This window comes from Pleurodeles waltl, chromosome 8 (assembly GCF_031143425.1).
Source record: "Pleurodeles waltl isolate 20211129_DDA chromosome 8, aPleWal1.hap1.20221129, whole genome shotgun sequence".
Lineage (NCBI taxonomy): Eukaryota > Metazoa > Chordata > Amphibia > Caudata > Salamandridae > Pleurodeles > Pleurodeles waltl.
Window position 1 is genome coordinate 200,170,108 of NC_090447.1, and position 6,000 is coordinate 200,176,107.

A 6,000-nucleotide genomic window follows, 5' to 3' on the forward strand; every position below is an offset into this window, starting at 1 on the left:
GCATGCACCACCAGGAAACAGTCGAGAAAGCCGGCAGGATGAGGCACTACAATGTTGCTGGTAGTCTTCTTGCTACTTTGTTGTGGTTTTGCAGGCGTCCTGCAACAGTCAGTGGTCGATCCCTGGCCGAAGTTGAAGAGGGAAGTGCAGAGGAACTCTGGTGAGCTCTTGCATTTGTTATCTGGTGAGATACCCACAGGAGAGACCCTAAATAGCCCTCAGAGGAGGATTGGCTACAGAGAAAGGTAAGCACCTATCAGGAGGGGTCTCTGATGTCACCTGCTGGCACTGGCCACTCAGAGGTGTCCATTGTGCCCTCACACTTCTGTATCCAAAATGGCAGAGGTTTGGGACACACTGGAGGAGCTCTGGGCACCTCCCCTTGGGAGGTGCTGGTCAGGGGAGTGGTCACTCCCCTTTCCTTTGTCTAGTTTCACTCCAGAGCAGGGCTGGGGGGATCCCTGAACCAGTGTAGACTGGCTTTTGCAAGGAGGGCACCATCTGTGCCCTTCAAAGCATTTCCATAGGTCAGGAGAGGCTACTCCTCTCAGGCCCTTTACACCTATTTCCAAAGGGAGAGGGTGTGATACCCTCTCTCAGAGGAAATCCTTTGTTCTGCCTTCCTGGGACTGAGCTGCCCAAGCCCCATTGGGGCAGAAACCTGTCTGAGGGTTGGCAGCAGCGGTACCTGCAGAGAAAACCCCAGAAAGTTAGTTTGGCAGAACCCGGGCTCTATGCTGGAGCCCCGGAGATGCATGGAATTGTCACCCCAATACCATAACGGTATTGGGGTGACAGTTCCATGATCCTAGACATGTTACATGGCCATGTTCGGAGTTACCATGGTAACGCTACATATAGGTATTGACCTATATGTAGTGCACGCGTGTAATGGTATCCCCACACTCACAAAGTCTGGGGAAATTGCCCTGATTAATGTGGGGGCACCTTGGCTAGTGCCAGGGTCCCCTCACAATAAGTAACTTTGCACCTAACCTTCACTAAGTGAGGGTTAGACATATAGGTGACTTATAAGTTACTTAAGTGCAATGTAAAATGGCTGTGAAATAAAGTGGACGTTATTTCACTCATGCTGCAGTAGCAGTCCTGTGTAAGAATTGTTTGAGCTCCCTGTGGGTGGCAAAAGAAATGCTGCAGCCCATAGGGATCTCCTGGAACCCCAATACCCTGGGTACCTAGGTACCATATACTAGGGAATTATATGGGTGTTCCAGTGTGCCAATCAGAATTGGTAAAATTAGTCACTAGCCTGCAGTGACAATTTGAAAAGCAGAGAGAGCATAAACACTGAGGTTCTGGTTAGCAGAGCCTCAGTTATACAGTTAGGCACCACACAGGGAACACATACAGGGCACACTTTATGAGCACTGGGGTCCTGGCTAGCAGGATCCCAGTAACACAGGCAAAAACAAACATACATACAGTAAAAACGGGGGTAACATGCCAGGCAAGATGGTACTTTCCTACAGTTTCCTGACGCGAGCATTAGGCCTAACCACGCAAGTGAGGTGCCATTTTTATCAGGAGACTTGGGGGAACACAGAACAGCAAAACACGTGTTGTTGCCCCTTGTTTTTCTTTACATTTTTTCCTTCCAAATGTAAGACAGTGTGTAAAAAAGACGTCTATTTGAGAAATGGCCAATAATTCACATGCTAGTATGGGCACCCTGGAATTCAGAGATGTGCAAATAACCACTACTCAACATCTTATCTTATGCCCATTTGGAAATACAAAGGCTTTCATGATACCTATTTTTCACTCTTTATATTTCAGCCCGGTATAGAATGAAAACCCATTGCAAGGTGCAGCTCATTGATTGGCTCTGGGTACCTAGGGATCTTGATGATCCTACAAGCCCTATATATCCCCACAACCGGAAGAGTCCAGCAGACGTGACAGTATATTGCTTTAAAAATCTGACATTGCAGAAAAATGTTACAGAGTAAAACGTGGAGAAAAATGGCTGTTTTTTTTCAGCTCAATTTCATTTTTTTTAATTTCAGCTGTTATTTTCTGTAAGAAAACCTTGTAGGATCTACACAAATGACCCTTTGCTGAATTTAGAATTTTGTATACTTATCAGAAATATTTAGCTTTCCGGGATCCAGCAATTGCGTTGAAAAATCTGTTTTTTTTATTCAAGTCGGCCTGTTCCTGAAAGCTGGGAAAATGGTGATTTTAGCACCGCATATCCTTTGTTGATGTCAGTTTCAGGAAAAAAAACGGAAGCCTTCTTCGGCAGCCTTTTTTTTCCCATTGTTTTGAAAAAAACAAAATGTTCACTGTATTTTGGCTAATTTCTTGGTCTCCTCCAGGGGAACCCACAAACTCTGGGTACCTTTAGAATCCCTAGTATGTTGGAAAAGAAGGATGCAAACTTGGTGTGGATAGCTTGTGTGGACAAAAAGTTATGAACGACTTTATGGGAGTTATGGGCAAACTACCCCAAATAGCCAAAAAAGGGCTAAGCACTGGGGGGGGGGGGGGGGGGGAAGGCCTAGCAGCTAAGAGGTTAATTGTGAGTCTTGCTGCTCCTCCAACAATTCCACCCTTCCTGCCTCGTTAAAAGTGTTGGTTTTTAGAACCTCTTCCAATCTTGCAATCTTTCCCTCCAATTTGACCAGTTGTGATTTCTCCTGCCTTACCCAGTGGGCAGCTAAACTAGGTATTATCCCCCTTAGCCAGGCTTTGTACAAATCCCATACTACTTTTATCGGGCGGACTCCTTGTTCAAGGAAAAAAACTCCTTAGATTGTTGTCATATCTGATCGACTTATTCAGACTGTGCCAACATACTTCTATCAATTGTCCATCTCGTTTCTTCCAAAATATTCTTCTATTTGAGTTTTAACAGCAGAGCCGCATGGTCTGATAGATAGTCAGATGATCAAGACCAATAACTCTCTCTATCTCCCTTCTTCCCATGAAGAGATAATTTAACCTTGAGTAATGTCTATTTTTTTACTATGGAAAGTGTATCCCCTACAAATCCCTTCCAGTCTCCGCAAGGCATCACATAGGTGAAAGTTTGCTTGCATGTCCAGTAGATAGGCTCTCATCTTTGGGGAACTAATCTGTATCCTCTCTGAGGACCTGTCTAACGCATTATCTAATAAGACATTAAAGTCCCCCTTAAAATAATAGGGGCTTTAAAAGGAAGAAGATTTTCAAAAAGCTCAGATAACGAGGTAGTATCATCCACAAGGTAGTATCATCCACATTTGGGCCGTAATAGCTTCCTAAGGTGTAAAAAGAGTTGTGGACCTTTATCTATGCAATTATCCATCGTCCTCTTGCATCCGCCTTAAACCGGACTAGACTCACCCCTGAATTTACTTTTAATACTAGGGCAACTCCTTTTGTACAATGTGCTTGATCTGTTGCTACTATAGTCTCCACCCACCTTTGCTTTGAGAAAAACTCCTTACACTCCTGACACAGGAGATGTGTTTCTTGAAGCATAAGTATCTGAGTGTTTCTTTCTTTTAGGTATTGTAATACTATTTGCTGCCTTTATGCTACCCAAAGCCCATTTACGTTCCAGCAGAGTATCGCCCAAGTTTTCATGGTTTTTCTCTCACCCAACCCCATCCTTACTATTCCAATTCCAGCTGTGCCCTAAACCAATGGATCTAGTTGGTTCTTCCATCTGATTACTGTATGCCTGACCAAATTTGAGGACATCAATTTGTACAGCTGATCTCACAGATGGTGGCCACAGGTGTCCCCTGCTGGGTTGTGGCAGCAGTAGAGCTCCGAGACCAGCACGCTGTACAATGGAGGCCGCTGCTCAGGAGGTTACGGTAGAGTCAGTACAAGTCAGGGCTTTTAGCTTGACGGGGAGATAAAAGCTTGAATAGAGGTGAGGAGCCAAGACAGAGGGACGAGGCTGATAAAGGGAGCGGGCAGCTCCCTCTGTGAATGGAGAATGTGGATCAACGCCTAGTGGGCGAGCTGGTTCAAGGGGCTGTGGCTGACTCTGGGGTCCAATATGTAAGAAAAGCATCTTAAATGAAGCAGGGCTGTTTTGAGAGGTACTCTGTAAGGTCTTTTGAGCCACGTAACTTGAAGAAGGTGGTGGGAAAGAAAGTATTGGCTTAGGACAATTGAAAATAAGGGCCCCTGCTAGAGTGACTAAACCCCAGTCGAAGAACTCTTTAGTGGAGGCTCTTCATTCTAAAATTATCTCTGTGAAATCAGCTGTAGAGAGCCACCAAACTGAGGAAATGGTCCCTTTAATCAAAAACCCCCAGAAAATCACACCTTCCTTAAAAACCTATTTTAAAATTCGAACTGACACAAGTGGCTGCTTTAGAGAGGATAAGGTGAAGCAGAAGGAAACAAAAGACCGCAGCTGCGAAGTGAGAGACATGGAAACGGAGAAAGCCAACTCCCCAGAGTCTAGTTGGATGGATAATCTTGAAGGAGAAATTCAGCGACTCCATAGGGATCCTTTAAAACAACACCCCCACCGGAAGAGCCCCCTAAAGATCCTGGTAAACTTTCTTTCATATTCAGACAAAGAGAAAATATTAGGCCTTGCCCTAAAATCAGGCAGCCCCCTCTTGTTGCAAAACTCGTTGACCTGGGCCACAGTGTAGCTCTCCAGATTGAGGAGATCAAATTCCATTCTCGGAGGTGAAGCCACAGGCACAAACAGTCAGGTAGAGTAAGGGTGAATTTAGAAAAAACGTAAAAGTCCAATCAAAGAGAATTTAAAGGTTGAATTGGTCTCAGGTTATTTCTTTTGGATTTTCAGTGCCAATCAAAATCCCTGTTTGGTACTGCACAAACACAAGTCCTAATCCACATTGCTGATCACCAATGTATGAAATGGGTTATTGGTTGATATGGATGATATCCTACTCAAGCAGGAACCACATTCTCATCAGGGTGAAGCACAAGCAAACCCCAAATTAACCTGTGCTCAGCCCCCTGGTAGCTTGGCACAAAGCAGTCAGGTTTAATTTAGAGGCAATGTGTAAAGTACTGATGCAGCACTTCAAACACTGATAAAGTGGCAAAATTCATGCACAATGCGCATGCATTGCACCACTTTGTGAATCTGCACCAAGATTTTGGCCTCATTGGGCCACAATAGCATACAAAAAGTGACGCTAATGTGGTGCAAGGAGGCGCTAGGCCCTCTTAAATCTGGGCCTTAAATTATCAGTGATTGCATAATGGTCCAAACGGGACTCTGAGCATAATCTTTATAGAATTTGTTTTTCATGGAGTGCTCCTAACATATCACCAAACGTTTATGGTCACAATGTATTTTAATGTAGCTTGTATTTCAATGTGAAAGCTTTTCTGTTTTCTTTAAGGTTATTTTTGATCAGAATCGACCCTAAATGTGAGATATACTTTACATGTGATTTAACTTTGCAGCGCAGCAGAACTGCATGCATTTGGTTGCATCACTCAAAGGGTCCACTTGCATTGGCTGTGCTGATAGTGAGGATGAAGATGTGTTCATCAGCATGAGCACACCAACAGCAAATGATGTGACATTCATGACTTGTTTGAGGAAATTGTACAGAGGTGGATCTGGAAGGTGCTTTGTGCATCAATAAGGAATTTTCTATATTATGAGAAACCTTTCTGCACTGTCAATGTGCACAATAATTTGTGTTCATTGACTTTCCTAGAGCTTCTATGTTGGTGTTTTACCTGTTTTGGTTGTGTTATTAAACTTGTTCAAGTGATGCAACTCTGTGTTAGTACCCTGCCTTTCAAATGTGTTGTTCATTATAACACAGGTATGACTAATTTAGTTCAATTTTTATATATTTTATTCTAGTTTATGATTATTGTAAGAAACTGCCTCTTTCTGCATGATCGCACTTGTTTTTTTTTTTCTTTTAACTGAAGCTGTTGGGTTTTTGACTTCGTACACTAGGACCTTGCTAACCAGACCTCTTTCCACGTGCTCTGATTACTACTCAAATTGGTTAAAAGTTCTAATATGCACAT